The following is a 20,096-nucleotide window of genomic DNA, read 5'->3' as shown; positions in this document are numbered from 1 at the left end:
TGGGAATTTATTAAAGAAACGCGACCTTCTTCGAGGCGGAGAAACTTTCCGCGAAAATAAATTTTCTAATTTGGAGAAATTTGAACACGAGGATCGAAAGGGTTACGATGACGTTTCCCTCCTCCTCTTTCCATCTTAATCATCCACCTGGCGGTGTGATTCTCGTATTACTTCCCAACTAATTAGCGACTCCTTAATTAATTCATTAGCTTCCCCCCGTTCGCGGTAATTCGATTACAAGCGTTAGTTATGGCGCTTCGCACTCGTCAGAAAAGACGCTTCTTTTTTCTTCTCCAGCGTCTTTTATTTCTGGATCTTTGTATATTATAATACGAGGCAACGAAGAAGAAAAAGAGCAAAAATTATCGCGAAAGAGGAGAATTAACCTGTGGAAGTTCTGGTTTTTAATCAGCATTTGTCTGTCTTAATCTGTGCGTTAATTGAAGAATCGCACTGAAAATTGACTTGTAACTCATACCCTTCTTAATTGGATAACACTTTGGTGATTGCTGTTGACAAGCCGCGTCATGTCGCGGGTGAAACCGAGGAATAAAAAAAATATTTCCCAATTAACCCTTTCGTTGGAAAGTTATTTTTCGCTCGGGTAATCCGATGCCGAAGTTACTTAAAGTCACACAAAAGGGATTTTTCCCTCTTCTCATTGTTGCCAAATCGAATTACGTCCCCGACATACATTACATATTACACTTTCGATACATCGTCATTTGCTGTGAAAACTTCGGCGAAAATCCCGATTTCTTCGGGATTTTTAGAATTTTTTTTATCCTTATCTAATTAGCTTTGCTTTTTTAAATAACTTTCTACGGACCTTTTTTTCTATAATAATTTCGGAACCTTTTTCCGATGAATGATTTTTTTTTGTTTTCCTCCCTCTAGAATTTCTTACAAATTAAGTACTTTTTGAAATATATATATATATATGTTGTGTGCGCTTATTTTTTTGTTTTTAAATTGGAATTTCTCCGAGCCTTCAGTTGCACTAGAGGAGAAAATCAATTTTTCTTGTGCATTTATCCGTGACACCTTGAAGGGGCATGACATTCCTGTCAGGAATCGCTATTGTATAATCATCATTTCCAATGTAAGTTTACTCCAAAGACAATTTTTAATATCCCTCACAGGACTCGGTCCCCTTTAAGACTATGTCGATATAACCTGAAGTGTGGTAAAGAAAGTACCCTCAAGCTTGAAGTTTTTAAAAACACGGGGTCCGTGAGTGTTTAGATGAGAAAACAATTTACCTGTGTTTTGCGCACATGCACATTGTAAGCTAAGCATTTCTCCGAAGAATTTCTTGGAGCATTATTATAAAGAGCGGTCCACAACAGTCTGAACTTGTTTAAAAAAATATATATCAAAGAAGAAAAGACGAGCGGGGGTCAAACAATTTGACACAGAAGTTTTCAAAGTTTTTTTTTTTCTTACTACAAACCTTTAGTGACGCGGAGAATGTCAAGCTTATATAGAATTTTTTGCCATGGTATTTGTAACATGTATTTTACAAAGAATGGAAACAAAGATGGGGGTAAAGTATAATTTATTTATTTTATTTTTGTTGGGCTGTTGCCACTGAAATTTTAATAGAATTTGTGATTTTTTTATACCTGTACTTGCATTAAATTCTGGGTGATCCAGAAGTCTTCTTAGCTGTTTTGAAAAAACAATATTTAAAAAAAAAGTTATCAAATATTGGCTTAAAGAATTTGAAAATTTGGTTTCAAAAATAGTTTTACTTCCATCTTTACTTACATTCTTTGCAACACCCGTGTTACAAATAACATTGCAAGAAATGCTGTATAAGCTCGACATCCTCCAATACTGGGATACTTCCAATAAGAAAAAGTATCCAAATAACGTATAGAACTCAGATACGTCATTCATGTTGCAAAGTTATTAAAATACCGAAATTAACTGTCCATACAGACACCCTGTCTTCAAAAACCCAATTAGAAAGTTGAAATAAAAAAATTCCACATCTCTCAGTGCAATATTCGCTGATATATTTGAATTCAAAATCTGAGAAAAAATAAAAAAGAACAGTACAAACGGGGAAAAGATGTCCGTTAGTTTTTACTGTTCTCTCCCAACTTTTCTCCGTAATTTTAAATTCAAATATCTCTGCGAATTTGTGCAATTCGAATCTTGAAACTTCCGTACAGTAATACTTCCATTACGCGTGTTTCGACTTGCTAGTAATCCTAGTTAACCCGAATACGAGAAATAAACCCCGAGAACGATTGAATCACTTACAATAAGCTCTTTAGCACAATTCGAGGCTGACAATGACTGCATATATAGTGTTATTTTGAATAGAATAAATTATACTGTGCCACGCTGGTTGATTTTTATATAAATATTGACCTATTCACCAACGTTGACGAGATATCTCGCCTTCTTTAAAAGCATTTTAGCATTGAAAAGCTTAAATGTTTTGCACAGCTGATTTCGCGATGGAACACATTTTCTTATCCTCCTTACTTTGCACTTGATGGAAATCGACAGAAAGCCTATTTCAAAAAAAGAGAAGAAAGGAAAAGGACATTTTGAACAATGTTTAGGGATTTTTGATGTGCCCGTTAAAGGGTTAATATTGTACGTCGTAAATATTTTTCAGCCATCTCGTTGGAAATCTCTGCGAAGAAGTGTTGTTGCAAGGCTGTGGAATCGATTCCAAGAAACAGGAAATGTTAGACGTCGACCAGGGCAAGGTCGGCCACGCGCCACTACAGCAACTGATGACCGGTATGTACGGTTAACAGCCCGTCGAAACAGAACAGAGAATGCTACGCAGCTGCAAAGACGGTTGCTCTTGGCAACAGGACGAAGGTTGTCCAGCCAAACAGTACGTAATCGGCTTCATGAGGAAGGGCTCTATGCACGTAGGCCAATGGTCTGCATTCCGTTTACCCCACGCCACCGTGCGGCCCGAAGAAGATGGGCTGCTGAACATCGAGATTGGGAGCAACATGATTGGAGCCACGTGCTGTTTACAGACGAGTCCCGATTCAGTCTGGCGTGTGACACCCGACGTGTTCTGGTATGGAGGGACAGGGGCACTCGAAATAACCCCACATTCGTTCGTGAAAGGTCACAATACAGACGAGCTGGTTGGATGGTATGGGGTGGAATCAGCATAGGCGGACGTACGGACCTGCATATCATTCGGAATGGCACTTTGACGGCCCGAAGGTATGCAGACGAGATACTGCGACCTCATGTCATCCCTTACGCTGGATCCATTGGAGATTCCTTTGTTTTCTAGGATGTATTTGTATTTGTATTTGTATTGTATGTATAATGCCCGACCGCATAGAGCTCGTCTGGTGGAGAACATGCTTGAAGCTGAAACAATACAGCGTATGGAATGGCCAGCGTGCTCTCCTGACCTGAATCCAATCGAGCATGTGTGGGACATGCTCGGATGACGCATTGCTGCGCAACCCAGGCCGCCTGTTACTGTCCGAGACTTGCAGATTGCACTTCTTGAGGAGTGGAACAGTATTCCCCAAAGTCTGATCGATAACCTCATCGCATCCATGGCAAACAGGTGTGCAGCAGTCTTAGCTGTTCGAGGAGACCACACGCCCTATTAAAACTCATGCATCATGTCTAAACAGTACCTTTTTTTTATCGTTTACATGTAACCAAATTGTTGCCCTAAATCATCTTTTCATGTTCTTTCCATATTTTCAAAGAATTAAAGCTTAATTCCAAATTTTTTTACGTCTTTTTTCTGTATTGCGCATTGATACGCGTGTACTATCCATTGTATGCCAATACGTGGCTGTCTCGCACGGTTTTCTTCACTTTTTTGCTTGCTCCCCTACTTGTTTTGAGCAGTGTATACACCCCTTGTAATATGAATGACGTATCACAGTTCTATACATTATTTGGGTAGTTTTTTAATTGGAAGTATGCGTCTATGATCAATGGTTTGTCAGTAAAATACGGCAAGGGGAATTATGGAATCACAGGCATCGGAACCTACGAAGAGAGGCCATTGAGCCCCCCCCCCCTCCCAATAACTAATGAATATACAATGCACCACACCCTTCCTACTCCTGGTTACGCGTTTACGTCCCGTATATACGGGACGACGGGCAACTTTCAGGGCCCCCCGAATGTTTTGTCGATGCCTCTGTCCTGTGTAGTACCGGTATTTTCCAGTCATATATACATGGGAAAAATAAATTGTTCATAAAACACAAAGAACACTTGTTTGCGTGTCCCTGGCGGAACAGCCAACGAACGGCCTAAGAGCGAATTCCCGCCCTCGAAATAACTCTTTCCATCCGATTTTGCAATTCCACTTGAAAATAGTCTTCTAGGATCGTGCATTAGAGCTTGGGAGCGGTATAAAATGGCGGAGGCTCATTACACGAGGCGAACGAGACTACCTTATACGAGCCTATCCCATTTCCACGTAGGGATTAGATCGTAATATAAATTGATCGATGCGCGTCCATTCCACTAAAACCACAGATTCTGCGTCCTTTAAACCGTCGATACACGGAAATTTCACAATTTAACAAGAATAAATTTCGGCCGGGGAGGAGAAAAAAAACACAAAATTTCCACTCCATAAAGCAATTTACGTGGGAATCGACGCACCTGCGACTTGGCCGCGAATCGAGCAGAATTAAGAGCCATGGGTGTGCGGTATGTGGACGATTCTTCTCTTTCCATCCATCCCTTTCTCTCTATTCTGTTTTTTATTTCGCGATTGAAATATTGTGCGCTTCATTTCACCGTACACCAGGATGCGTACACACTTGCAGACGTATAAAGATGCGCTATTTATGTGAGAAAACGGCATCAGTTGTGTTGTGTCTTCGAAACTCGAGAGTAACTGGATCATTTGGCTAAGTACCAATAAAACTCATTTCGAAGTTCGGGAGGGAATTACCGTCATGGGACAACAAGCCATAACGAATGGCCATGTGTATATACACTATTTACTGCTTCCATCTCCTTTATTCTGTCTCTTTTTTCAGTTTATTTCCATCGGCGGCAGATTCCGCGGAAGAACAATAGGTGGCGCATCAATCACGGGTGACGCGTCACCCTTTCCTCTCATTTTTATCCCGAATTAACGACACAATTTCCAGGAAGATGGAAATTTAAACAAGAGAGGGGAAGAGGGACACCATCATCATCTGGTGACAATTTGAATCGATTTGATAATTCTGGGACGCATTTTAAGCAATGAATCATGTTCCGGAATAATCATTGTGACAGGGTACCCTTCTCGAATTTAATTGCTAAAGAAAAAAAAGGATCTTTTTGTGTGGAATAATTTCTACAATTTCTTATATTTGTATAATTTCGTGGGAAAAAAGTGTCTTATCGGTCGAATTTCGTTTTGTTTTTTTAAATATTCATTCTTCAAATTAGGTTTGTCATTATGCAAAAAAACTTGAAAGAAAAGATTAAATTCCAAACATTTGATCATGATCGTGCGAATGATTGATGACAGTTTATGTGTGCATGATTGATCGATGGAAGCATTTATTCGCGCATTTACAATGAATGCTATCGCTATCGACTGAAACTTTTAGCTCCCTTTTTTTTTTATCTCATGACCGATACTATGGAGAACTTTCTGTGAGAAGAAATGAAAGATGATGAATAATATACCTTCCAATGGGCGAAAAGTAAAAAAATGCGTTTTTCGGGGGGAAAATGTGGTGTGACGGAAGAGAACCGTCGGAGGAAAATGTTGAGATGTAAATAGGTGATTACATATACACAAAGGTCAAAACTTCGAAAGAATTGCAAACGAATGATTCTTGAATGTATTTGAGGGATATCTAGTAAATATTGTATCCCCCCCCCCCCCGCATTTGCCAGTATGCTGTAAAAATTGGGGGTGGGGGACACCAGCTTTTTGAATGTTGGAGATTGGTCCATTCGGGAAAAGCAAGGTTCAATAACGATCACATGGTACATTGAGAAGATCGATATCAATATCAACGAGTTTTGCCCAGAAATTTGGTACCAATGAAAGTAGCTTTCACTTTCACTCTCGCGAGCCTTTTAAGAAATGCAGATACCGTGTTTTGCTTTTGCACGTTTTGTGTGTGTGTGTGTTTTTTTTTGAATGTTCAAAGATCGAAGAAATTTGCGGCGGATTTTTTATTAGAATATTTTTTTTGTTTTGAATTGCAACTATTAAATTTTTGGCTCCGCTTATTAAAATCTTAAAGACTTGATCAAATACGATGTGCAAATATACTTAACAGTGTACTTGTTTTTTCCATTTAACTCATCTAATCCACGAGAACGAATATACTTAGTATCCAACATTTGCAATAAACCTTAATAATAGCAAAAGAAAACAAGATTCGAGCAATCTCCAACGTAAGTTTGTAAAACCCAAAGCATCTGACAATATTGTAGACAATAGACAAGATTCAAATCATCAATTCTTAATTGTGGAATATGTTTCGGAAAAATACATAAAGAATTGGAAGTATTTTTTCCTGTTTGATTTCGTGCATTATATCAAAGAAAAAAAGATAAACTCAATTTGGCGCATTCAATGTGAAATAGTTGGGAATTTTCCGAAATCTGTGACTCGTATTTTCCGGCATGCATTCGGACATTTATACGCATGCCATCTTATGCGAGAGAATATGTTAACTTTAATAATACGTAGTATGAATCGCTTCCACATTCATGCCCCTCTTCTCTCAAAACGGAAAAATGAGAGATGAACACGAATATCGAAGGCTTGGCAAAACTTGACCATTTCTGACCCCTCTCGAAATATGCTATTATGGAAGGTATGGAGATAACTCGAGTTACGATTTTTAATTCGTTTCCGAAAATGTCTCCGTATCACGAAATTCCCACGTACAGAAGCAACCAATTTGATTTAAAAGCGAATTTCTAAATTTATTCCACATCTTCACAAATACAAAAACAAAGGCCACAACAGGCAAACTGTCCAACGAGATGGCTGAAAAATATTTACGACGTACAATATTAACCCTTTAACGGGCACATCAAAAATCCCTAAACATTGTTCAAAATGTCCTTTTCCTTTCTTCTCTTTTTTTGAAATAGGCTTTCTGTCGATTTCCATCAGGTGCAAAGTAAGGAGGATAAGAAAATGTGTTCCATCGAGAAATCAGCTGTGCAAAACATTTAAGCTTTTCAATGCTAAAATGCTTTTAAAGAAGGCGAGATATCTCGTCAACGTTGGTGAATAGGTCAATATTTATATAAAAATCAACCAGCGTGGCACAGTATAATTTATTCTATTCAAAATAACACTATATATGCTGTCATTGTCAGCCTCGAATTGTGCTAAAGAGCTTATTGTAAGTGATTCAATCGTTCTCGGGGTTTATTTCTCGTATTCGGGTTAACTAGGATTACTAGCAGGTCGAAACACGCGTAATGGAAGTATTACTGTACGGAACTTTCAAGATTCGAATTCTACCATGGTGAAATGAATTTGGGCAAAAATTACGGTAACATATTGTATAACAACAATGGCAATTTTTCGGTAAACATGGCTTGTGATAGCTGATATTCTATAAGAAGGGAGGCTGTGAGCGAGCAGTTGCTAGTTTATCTGATCAACTAAGCCAGTGCATCGCAAACTTTTGACAGCCGCGCTTCCCTTGCTATAATTAATCATACACTTCCGGTGCTTTCATGTCAATAGCGATTACACTATATTCCTACGTCTGGTAAATTATTCACTGATTCCAATCTGATTTATAACCACTGAGTAGGTTCATATTAACATCTTGCGCTTCTCGATGTCTGGGAAGCCGCGACGCACACTTCGAGAACCACCGCACTACGCAATTAGTCATCTTTCAATTTGCCATGTCAGTTGAAGAAAAGAAGCCGCGTTTAATTAACGGAATGGAAAGAAGTTATTTTACTCCAATCGTAGATGAATGTATTGATCTCTTTCAGAAAGAGATCATTGAGTAGAAAGATAGAGATGAAGAGAGAATAAATACTCTCTTTAAAGACGCCTACGCACCATCTCAGACGGGTTATATAATAATTCAGCAGAGATAGAGGCTTACGCAGTGAGAGGCATAGGCTACCCGAGCCCTTCTCTCTCCCACGATGATCAAAAATTGTATGAAAATTGATGTACTTTAAAATAAAAACCCTTTACGCGTGCACGCCAATGCTCCGAATTTCGTCAAATTTCTTGACTAATGCACACGACGATGCATATTAGTGCCGCCAACTATATTTCAAGTTCCCAACTCTCAGAGAAATGTGACCCGTATTTTGATTTTTGCAGTTTGTAAACCCAAGGCGCAGCCAATTCGTGTAGTGCAGAGTTTCCCAAACATTTTGTTCCATCGCCCCTTTTTTCAGAATTTTTTTTGGCAATAAGAAATATTTTGCAATATACTTCGAATTATTTATTATTTATATTATTTTTGCAATAAGGTATTAATTCACCAGCATTTATTACAAATACGATCGGTGAATTTAGTAATGAGGATTGAAATGTCACGACCCATTTTTGTTGAAATTTATTATTTTTTTTTTATTGAACAAACAGCACAATGGACAAAACAGACAAAAAAAAAAAAAAAAAAAAAATTAAACAAACACTTTTCGACCCAAAGGGATATAAATAACCTTCCATGGATCGTATTGATACGTTACATGAAGAATTTCTGGCAACATACATAGATATATTTTACTACAATTGCTGCAGGCAAGTCACACCGAATATATTACTTTAAAATGTTAAACTATAGTCTGATATGTCGAAATACAGATATATTTTCTTACACAACAAAGATATAAACTATATATATTACTTATATATAGTCGATATGAATAAATTGATGTTATTTAATTCACACAAAGTTGGTTTCAAATAATATATTAAGCCGATGGAGTAAATGAAGAGATTAGTTTTAGTGTTATTTGTTCAGCCTCTCGAGATAGAACTTTCAGCACTTAGCTTATGATTGATGAGAACCGAAGTAAATATTGTGCCGAGAAAGACGTATCCGTTCGGATTTCTATTAAAAGCAGTACGATTCACCTAAAAGAAAAAAAAAAGCGGGAAAAGAGGATCTTTTTACGAGAACAAAGAGTTTTGCGTGCGAGTGTGTATCGATCTTTTCTTATTTTATGGAAGGATCGCTCACCCCTGGAGGGAATAAGATTGTCGGAAATGCATCGTAGACATGAGTTCCGGGTTATTTGAGATGACGTACAGCTCCGGAAATCAAAGAACATTCCACAAAGATGCCTCTTTTAGCAACAAATGTCAAGTTTGAGGAAGCATTTCATTCCTTACGATGCCACGTCTCGTTCTCATTTCGCCTTGTACGTGAGCTTTTTTTATTGCCAGGGGGGTTAACGGGTTATCTCTTCAAAAGGAACTTCTGGTCCTTGAGATTCGCCAATGAATTCGAAGGATTTTTTTAAGTAAAAGACCATTTGGCAACATATTCTTAAGCACCGAACGTTTGTAATCGAATTGCACATGTGCAGTTCCTTCCGCTAGTTCTTGCGCACAAACGGACGCCATTTCAAATCACTTCAGTAGTGTGATGGATATGAGCAACAGGCGTACAACGATACAAATATTCAATCATTACGAATATAGTAATAGAATATAGTAATAATAATCATAGTTCGAAAAATAGATGACAGATGGCCATCTATAATATATATTATATAGAAACAAACTTTACGTTAGGTTCCAATATGTACTCGTTAGAAATCCCATAGACATAGAGGAATGTGGACGAGGTGCATGTGTGGTTCAGTGGTAGTTGGTGTGATGGATATGAGTAAAATGGCCGAGCTGCAAACAACCTGTGAGACTGACACTAAATTACAACGGAAGAGATTGACCACAAGAAAATCTAAAAAGTATGGTCGGATCCCCGCATATGGTACAGTGGCGCTGTGCATGACAGCGCAGGAAGCTGGCAGAAAAAAAAGAAAGGAAAAAAAAATCACATTTGCCGTCTAGCGCTGTCATGAACAGCGCCGCCTAGTGACATACGATGACGTTTGAGTCATGGGTTCCTATGCAATTCTCAATCCTCTTTTGATGTTCTCTACCTCCCCTTAAAGTTTGTACTTCTCCGAGACACCCTGTATGTAGAGCTACAGATTTTTTTTGAAAAGAAAAATTCATCTTTGTCTCTACAGATACTCGAATCCACGCCCTCTCGTATGTCTAACAAGTGCTCTACCACTACGCTATAGAAGCAGGTAGAATATTTCTTCCTTGGAGCGTATGTGAATTTTTTTTCTGAAAAAATCTGCATCTAGATATAGCCAGTTTTCTATGTGCAGCTTATACTAACAACCATTGGCGTACGCAAAGGGGGTTATGGGGTTCTAACCTATCAAGCCGAGATTATAGTGTTATTTTGCAAGAAAAAAAGTAAACCCCCCGAGAAGACAAAAAATTGAAACCCCCCAAATTCTGCGTACACCTATGCTAACAACTGGAGAGGGCAACTTCCTTTACATATAGTTGTTTCGCTCCAATTAACTGACAAATAAGGTCGAGAAGAATTGAATTTCGAGCGGAAAAACTGATGAATGACGATTTCCCAAGAGTCTAAAATCTCATTATTATCATCATCATCATTATCATCATCAGTAGGAACAGAAACCGAAACTAAAAGCATTCGTTATTATACACCAACCACGACGGATATACGCGTCAGTCATTCGCTTTCTCGATGATGTCTTCGCTGTCCATAAAAGGAATTTGGCGGGGCTTCCGCCGCTTCGTAAAACAACCAAACTCCGCCGCCGCCACCATTATCATCGTCGTCTTTAAAGATTCCGTCGTAAGTTCTTAAAGGAGAAGCCATTTAACGCCATTGTCGATCGCCCCAACGACGACGAGCACCGGAAAACCACTGAACTTCCTTCCTCGGAAATTTTTCCAAAGACTAAATTATAAAAATAAAAAAAAAGGGAAGAGTAAATCCTCGACAACCATTAGGAGCCGAACCTCACACATCACTTTTGCTTCGGGGCCCCACGATTTCGTTAAAGCGAGGAATTATTTATTCCTTAAGATAAAAAAAGTAATAAGTATATACAGAGGATGAGATGTCGGAGCAAAACCGCACGTAATTCACGGCATCGCGTATAATCTTTTGCCAGTGATAGTTTGCGATGCGCAAAGATGTCTAATCAAACAGAAACGCTCCAAATTTGCATATTTCCTCTCTCTCACTCATCCAAAAAGAGGAGATGTTTTTTCTCCTTCATTCGCCGGAATCTGAGTTTTTAATTTGCATATTGATCGCTCATTTCCGGCGGCTCGAGGGCGGATCACGCTAATAAATGCGACGAAATGCAAAAGAAAAGATTTTTCTCGCGCTTCCCACAGAAGATGACGACCTAATAAAGAGAGCTACAGGCTGCATAATATTCAGATTACATTATATACGGGGGAGGAATAAAAAAATGGAGGAGGAAAGTCTTATTCGAGGTTTATTATTCGCTTTTATCAGTGGCCTTCTATAAGGAGAGTCCGTAACTGTCAAGGAATGTCTCCCGACGGTGGGTCGTTTACTCAAGAACTGATTTATGGTCATATCGCTTTTTTCAAAAAATGATCCTTTTCGTTAAGTTTTGCTACGAATTAAGGGCGTTGAAAAAAAAAATGGATGTTTGCCGCGCGTGTATGTAGAGTTTTTATTATTATTATATGTTGAAGCGACCACAAAAAGGGAGTCCTTTATCGTCACCAGCAGTCGCTAATTAGGGACGAATCGCTATCGGCCATTTATAAATCTCAATCTTTCTTCTCCCTTTTCCCACACAAATAAATTAAGTAAATGGTTTTTTTACCCCGTGCGCGTCAACAACTTCAGCAGAATAAGAAATTAACGGGTAGGGTTTTAAAATTTTTATGGGAATAATTCACGGGTTGTGTGACGTGTCTTCCGTGAGCGTCGCCAAAGGACGTCACTCCTAGTCGAGGATATTAATTTTAGCCCAATCATTGTTAAGAGTGCAGTCATTTATAAAAAATCGATGTCCATTTGAATCCGGGTGCTTCCGGAGGTCTATTGAATATTAAAATTACACCGTCGGTCACACAAAGATTGCTGTTCAGATTCGTGAAATTGATCGCATGAGTGTTGGCAAGGTTCACAAATGAGGAAGACTGATCAAAGCTGGGTAAAGGTGCATTATTACCAATGGTCGGCCAAGGACGTGTCATCACTGATTATCTTGCGCGTGCGGTGGACACCATTATGAAGCAACTCTTTGGACCTTTCCTTTAAACAGTCTCGCTCATTCACGAACTTGACACTATTCCAACAGGGCACCACACACACACCATAGTTCTGATTTTTTTTTTATTGATAGCTTTCGTTGTCACATTTCTTGTAGTCAGAAAGCTAATAACGACATGCAGTCGGCAATCAACTAGATTTTCTTGGACATGCCCACCCTGCACATACTTTTGCCATGATTAGAATTGGCGTGTTTTTCTGCGTGCAAGGCGCGCATTTTAAAATGCTATTGCCAAACAGTTCTTTAATGATGTCAAAAGGATACGATTTCCAGTCTGAGTTAATTATAGGAGCCTTTTCAATTACTCGCATGCAGGATAACCGATGTAGAGTCTCTCTCTCCCTAACTCTTCCGTTGGCGGCTGCTGGAATCTAAGCCATAATTTAATAGCGTTAAATTTATTAACTTATATTCATAAATTTTCAAATTTTATTGAGACAATCTTATCACGGACGTGTTCGCTGTTGAAATATGCCTCGTTGGCGTGAAAATTACAATAGAGTCGAGTTTCAAGTTGTTCCTCAAAACGGAGGTCCCTCATCAAAAGTTCGACGAAGCAATTAGCGCGTCCTCGTCTCGTTTTCTTCCATTTTCTGGGCACCTCGTCATTTAAATTTGAACAGAGTTCGATAGTGTTCAACGGAGGAGCGTAAAATATGTTCTTGTAAATCTTGGTCATCGTCGTTCGAGATACTCAATGCCGAGAGTTTCCAAGAAGCGAGCGAGTCAACACGAGTCCTCTTTGGAGACTCTTATCAGTTTTGCGATTCACGCCACGTCTTCCAGTTTGCGTCGTCGTCGTTCCGAACAGTCAATTTGCATAAATTAACGCCGCTTTCTCTTTGCCCCCCGGTGCGATTCACGTGTGATCATATTTAAACTAGGCATTTGTAATACGACACCGAGAGACCGGGCTTCCTTAGACACACACACACACAGATAGATAGAAACACACGGCGGACGGCACTCACTTCGAGATTAAAGCTGCCAGTGTCTAAAAATTCCCAGAGGGGTTTTAGTTGTTGCGGAGAAAATACCTCGAGGAAGTTTACCCCCTACCAAACAACAAGCCATGCGATGAATTGGAACTTTCACACGGTCTACCGCATAATAACAGGTCTCTCTCTCCTCTCTGGTCGGGCACTACAACGTATTGCGAGATGGCTCTTGTATTCACTGGTTCGGAGATGATTAATGAGTCAAGCAACAAGATGTCTCGCTAATGACTTAATAAAGCTGATGTAATTCTCTCCCCATAAACGAGGAACAGGAGGAGGAACAGGGCAAACTCTCGCTTAGGAACTATTATCACAATCTCGAATAAAACTCGTTTATAAATCGTTGGTCTCAATTTTCTACTAAATTATCAAAGAAAGCTTCAAACATCAGTTATTACAATCAAATTCCGTTTTTTAACCAACCAATCAACGACGGCGTCGACTCTCAGAATACGGCGTGCGCCATGTTAGTACCATAAGAGTACATTTCTGGAGTGCATTATGCTCGCAAACCGAAGTACCATTGTTGTTATAACTGATTGCATTAATGAAATGTCACGTGATTTTTTTTTTTGATTGAGGGGTCGAAAATGACTGAAAAATTGTTGACGTAATACTTGAACGACCCTACAGAATTTTAAGCTATTGCTTTATTATATAAGTTAATTAAGCTATTGCTTATTAAGTCAAAATGTACTTCAATGCAAACAAAGTATTTTTCCTCAATGATTTTTGGATTACATTCAGAAAAATCTCATTGTAATCAAAATATTTAGAATGTGTTTTGCGGTCCCAAAGATGTAACGGCTCGGTGTGGCTGCACCCTTCGCACCTGCCCAAGTTCGGTCCTGGGTATAGGTGAAAGAACTGATCGAGACCCTCTTTTGGTGGAAATTACAACGGTAGTCATCTTGAGACTATTTTGATGATAATATTATGACTTTTAACCGGTTAAAAGTATTGGTTAAAAATTATGGTTCACCTCCAAAAAAACATATTAAAAAATACTTTTTTTTTTAAAAGTACAGATACATATTTAAATTAAAAGTGAAGAATTATTTAATTACTATATTGACAATCTTGAGGGAATAATAGATTACTATTGCTATATAAACAGTAGAACATACAATAGAGCCGGGGGAGTAATAATGTATATAAATAAAAATATCAAATCAATACAAAAGAAAAATGTTAAATTTTTAACTGCTGAAGAATTATGTATATACCTCCCTGATTATGACATTGATTTATTACTCTTATACCGTTCGCATTCTTTCTCCATCTCACAATTTAATGATGAATTAGAACAAAATTTACAGAAATTGAAGCAAAATACTTTAATAGTGGGTGATATTAATATAAATTTACATGGAGATGATAACGAAACTTCTCAATATCTTAACAGAATGGCAATAAATGGACTGGTCTCCCTTCACAAAAATATAACAAGAGAAACAAATAATAATAAAACATGTTTAGACCATGTATTCTATAGATCAAAAATAAATTCAATAGAAAATTTCACAGTGTATAAAACTCAGATAACAGATCACTATCCAGTATTAGGATACATAAACTTTTTACAAAAGAAAATAGAAGAAAATTAAAAAAACAAACATATAAAAATATAGTGTCATAGAAGAAAGATGTATACAAAATAAGTACAAACGATTCGTGGATATCATACAATCAAACTCTAATTTATGGACGAAACAAGTCAAGATGAAACCCAAAAAAAGTAAAAAAAAACTGGATCACAAAGTAAATAATAAATAAAATAAATTATAAGGAAAAATTATACAAAAAATACAAAAAGTACCCAAATATTATGTCATACGAGCAAGACTACAAAGAATACAATAAGGAACTGAAAAAGTATATTAGAAAAATAAAACAGGAATATATCAGATACTTTTACGAAATGCGAGAATAACAGAAAAATGCAATGGAAATGTATAAATCAGAATATACTTAATAAAAGTGCAAAGCAAAATATACTCCCTATCTGTGATAACCATAACGTTTTAGCGAAGAAATTTAACGAAGACTTTGTTACAAGAAACTTGGAAGAAATAGAATTAAACACAGTCTGTAATTGTGAAGATGACCAAACAATGACTAACAATTCTATGTACTTCTTTGAAATTAACGATTATGATATTGATAAGGTTATGTCAGAATTGAAGACTAATAAAGCAAGTGGAATTGACCAAATAACCCCTAAGATGATGAAAATAATTGCCCATTATCACGTGGATGTAATAAAAAACCTAATTAACTCATCTATAACGGAAGGAGTCTTTTATAGCGATTTAAAGTATGTCATAGTACACCCCATTTATAAATCAGGAGAGACAAATAACTTACTAAACTATAGACCCATATCAATTCTTCCAATATTTTCAAAAGTGATAGAAAAGTGCATAAAAAAACAGCTCGTAGATTTTCTTAATTATCAGCATTATTTAGCTCCTAACCAATATGGGTTTCAGAAAAGTAAGAATACAGAAATGGCCATCTTAGAGCTGTGCAATTATTTAAATACCGGGTTCAACTGCAATAAATTTTCTATAACGATATTTCTGGATTTAAAAAGAGCCTTTGACTACGTAGATTTAGAGATACTCACAGGAAAATTGTCAACAGCTGGTATACGTGGAAACATATTGAGCTGGTTTAAATCATACTATTCTAATAGGAAACAATCAGTTAAAATAGGTGAAGAAATGAGTACATTCATAGAAGTAAAAAAAGGTGTCTCCCAGGGATCTGTGCTTGGCCCGATATTGTTTCTCATTTACATAAATGATATATTCAAACTCAACGTAAATGGTAAATTAATCTCATTCGCGGACGATACAGTACTGTATGTTGAAGACACTGAAATTACAAATTTAATAAAAAAAGTTGAAGAGGACCTATTTAAAATCAGTAACTGGCTCAAGAAAAATAAACTAAAACTAAACATACAGAAAACTAAATACATATGCTTAAAAACAAGAAACATAAATAGTTTGGCAAATTTAAGTATAAAAATTCATGATCATTGTCCGTGTCAACATATATTACAATGTAACTGTCAAGAAATTGAAAGAGTACATGAATACAACTACCTAGGAATAATAATACAAGACGATTTAAAATGGAAATCACAGTGTGAAAAAATAATAAAAAAATTAAGAATATATGCAGCAATTCTTTACAGACTAAGAGACACAATAGACAATAACTTTCTAAAAGATTTATTTTATGCTTGGATATATTCAACAGTAACATATGGAATCACTGCTTGGGGAGGTGCATATCAAATAGATATACAAAAACTAGATAATATATATAACAAGATAAGATCCCAAATAACAAGCACCACAATAAACACCAACAAAACAGAATGCCATAAGCTAACTATAAGACAAAACTATGTTTATAGACTAATAAAATTTTCATTCTTAAACAATAATTGGTTAGAAATGAAACAAAATAGAACGTCATCTAGATTAAATAACATATATAAAGTGCCAAAAACAAATAAAACGTTATTTCAAAAGAGTTATAGATACACCGCTCCAAAAATAATGAATCTATACCATACAATCAATCATACAAATAATTACATAAGATCTAATAACAATATATTCACGTTTTCTATGAATACCAGTCTAGAATCTATATTACAACAATAATACAACCACATGATACAATCCATCTGTATGTAAAATTTCTTTGTAACATAAATACAAAAAAAAAAACTGTATATTGAACAATTATAAACCGACCTAAACCATAATAGGCTGTTGCTAAGAAAAATAATCTACGGAGAAACCCTGTAGACCTACTGGAAGGACAGGCATGTCCCTTGAGGTCAAAAGTGTATGTTTAATGTGTTTTTGTATATGCTTGTATATATGTTTGTATGTTATTAAAAAAAAAAAAAAAAAATATGGGTGCTGTTTAGCATATTTTTAATTGGAACAATTCATCAGCACAGCCATTCAATTGATTGCAGCGAATTCTTTTAATTTGCAAAAATGGTCAATTATTAAGAGTAAAATATACTTGATTAAATTGATTTAATGTTGTACTATAATACCTTGATTGAATTGATTTAATGTTGTACTATAATACCTTGATTGAATTGATTTAATGTTGTACTATAATACCTTGATTGAATTGATTTAATGTTGTACTATAATACCTTGATTTTAATGTTATTTATAAGCAGATAAAATTTTGCTTAGCGAAGTTGAACGGTGTTTACTTTGAATTTTGTTTCCGATCCCTCCCGATTTGGAGCGCTTTTATAAATCTCTTAGCACGCGTGGAATTTCAGCAGCTCATAAAAAAATTACATTAAAAAAGAATCAACACTTTCCAGATAAAAAAATGTATTGTACTTATTTATATAGCCGTATTTTGTACTGAAACGGCACTAAAAGATGCACTTTCTAGAACAAAAAAAAAATTAGGGAAAAAATAGGTATGATGGATTTTTTTGGCCATATGTATTTTTGGCATGTATATTCAAATATATACGGGACCATAGTGGGTTGAAAACACAAACTGAAAACTATCAAGATGAAATAAACTCGATTATAACGACATCGAAGAGATCCCGTAACTTTTATCGTTATAATCGAGGTCACCGTCTTCGAGACCTTTTTTGACGAAATATGTAATCAGATACAATCAAAGGCTACGCAAGAAGCTGTTATTTCATTATGATTAGGCGGGGATGACCGTATTTTATCGAGAGAAAACGAGAAATTGGGGTCCGTAAATACGAGATATCACCAGTTCTTGCCAAAAATATTATAAAAATATTACCAACTGTCAGAGAAATAGCCAAATATGGCTAAACGAATGACCCTTGGCGAGGAATACAATACTAGGAGATATGCAGTGATTTAAAATTAATTTCATGGGGAAAAATATCATGACAAATAAGTGATACGAATATTTATAGTACCGTACACAGTTTATAAATTATGCAAAATACCTTCATCTCTGATTCTAGAAAAGATTAATGATTAAAATAAATTTAGTCAAAAAAAAAAGAAAAGAAAAATAGACGGGGAAAACGGGACAAAAACGCCGAAAAGGGAAAAATTTCGATAAAATCCCGTATACGGGTCAAGTTACTTCCATCGATAGGTATGAAAAATGTCTTAAAACGACGAAATATGTGCAGTTATATCCAGTGCCGTCTTAACGCATGGTCCTACCCGAGCAAGGCCCGGGGGCCTCAAGAGAAGAGGGGCGTCAGAAAAACGAGAAGTAGGTGAATTTTTCGAGGATTGGCTAGGTAGGGCCACAGAAAAAATCCCTTGGCCCAGAGGGGGCCCCATCCGAGTTGGTGGCATTTTCATCGACGTTATAAGCAAGGTTCATTAACATTATTCTCTATGGGAATCATACCCCCTTTTTGACGCTATAGCCGAGGTTCCATTACAACCGAGGTCGCTATAACCGAGTTTGTCTGTATTTAAAAGTATTAATAGAAGAAAATTATCATTTAAAACAGGCATCTTCAACCCGTTGCTCGCGAGCATCACGGTGCTCGATGTTCGTGCCCGATTTTGTGCTCACTAGCACTTGATCAACGTTCCAATTAAATACCTTGTATAAATTGCATTCAAGGATTGAAATCATCCTGATTTCACGCATTCGCATGTCCCACTTACCGTAAGGGTGCTCTTCTTTAGATGATGGGTACAGACAGTGCTCGCAACTGGAAAAAGGTTGATGACCTCCGATTTAAAACTCACTTCAAACGTTCTAGAACTACAGTATACCTAAGTACATATCGTATTTCTCATTAATGATTGTGACGATGACTATCCATCACGAGAACTCTTGTCTCGATGCCGTAGTTCACTCTTTGCTATAAAATAATGGAATATATTGAAAGAACTGACTGCGTGCGATAAAAATGTTCGTGGAGCTGCGATTTTCGTCTCCTAAAAAAGCTCTGTTGATAAAAACTGTCCGTTGATGCGCTCGTAAAAACGAAAAATCCCCTCGTATTAGACGCAGCGAGGAAATAAACTTTTAAATAAATTTAGCCCTGGCCATATAATGTATATTTTTACTCGTTGGGGGCTTTTCTTTTATGCATCATATCTATGTGGACGGCCCTTACTTTTTTTTCTTTGTTATTTCATCTTGACCGCAATTCGGTCTTAAACGGATCGAGCCTGTTTCGTCTCACGATTGACCGGACTCCGCTTTTACGAGTTTTTAATCTCGGACAATGGCTTCCGGAAAAGAGACGAACTCATCTCTGGATATTTTCCTTCTAACCGTCAAAAAGGGACACTATAAAAACATTTTTTTATTTATTTTATCTAAGAAAATCGAAATTTGATGCTTTATGATTGATACTATCCTTTATATAAAGGGGCCGCCTCAATAGGGTCAGTCTCTTTTGGTCTGTTTTATTCTCCTGCACATTAGTTTATTTTCCTTAAAGCAGGGGTTTTAGATTCATGGTCCGTTCGCCACATGTGGCCCTCGAAGCTTCTTGTAGTGGCCCGGTGACGAAAAAATTTATAAAGTTTAAGTATTTATTGAAATTATTGGGGGAAAAAATCTCAATGAAAAAAAATATTTCGAAATTGGTGAAAGAAGTAATTTCAAAATTATTTTTAGAAAACTTTTTAGAAATAATGAGAGAAGAACCAAGAAAAAATAATTTTGGAATTAATGAGAAAATTCACGTTTAATAAAAAAAAAATTTTAGAATCTTTTAACGAATTTCATATTTAATGAAAACAATTTCAGATTCATGTTTAA

The sequence above is a fragment of the Pholcus phalangioides genome, unplaced genomic scaffold (genome assembly GCF_987345545.1).
Source record: "Pholcus phalangioides strain wild (caught in Gottingen) unplaced genomic scaffold, Ppha-v1.0 ptg000009l_1, whole genome shotgun sequence".
NCBI classification, from domain to species: domain Eukaryota; kingdom Metazoa; phylum Arthropoda; class Arachnida; order Araneae; family Pholcidae; genus Pholcus; species Pholcus phalangioides.
This window is presented reverse-complemented; position numbering follows the sequence as displayed.